The sequence below is a fragment of the Dufourea novaeangliae genome, unplaced genomic scaffold, assembly GCF_001272555.1.
Source record: "Dufourea novaeangliae isolate 0120121106 unplaced genomic scaffold, ASM127255v1 scaffold208, whole genome shotgun sequence".
Taxonomy (NCBI): Eukaryota; Metazoa; Arthropoda; class Insecta; order Hymenoptera; family Halictidae; genus Dufourea; species Dufourea novaeangliae.
Window position 1 is genome coordinate 256,079 of NW_015374114.1, and position 488 is coordinate 256,566.

Here is a 488-nt window from a genome sequence, read left to right on the forward strand (position 1 = left end):
AAAGAGTGTATGCGTGAATTAGGATGATTGATAACAAGATACGTACACGTGTGTGTGTATGTATGTATGCGAGGACAAAATGTATGACGCGTGTGTACGTGTGTCTGTGTGTGTATGTAGAACAATGAGAAGGTCGAAGAGGATCTTGTAGGTCGCGATACGCGCCGTTCAATCGTCGTCCGATTATCCGAAATTGTAGACCGTATAGAAGCTCGAAGGACCGGTTAGGGGGTACGCTCGAGTGTGTCAGAGGAGCTCTTGGATTCTCTTTGAGTTTTCCTAACCGCCTGGTGGGTATGTCCCCAGCTTCCTCTTGTCTTCTAGTCGCTCTCTCCGATAACTCGACCCTTTTTTTCTCTCCGTCGCGCATCGACGATCTAGTGCCTAGATTCTAGGACCCAGATTCTAGGCCCTAGTAGATAAGGTATAGCATCCTAGGGGGAATACACGTCGAGGTGTCCTCTTTTGGCTCGCGTGACCGCGCACCC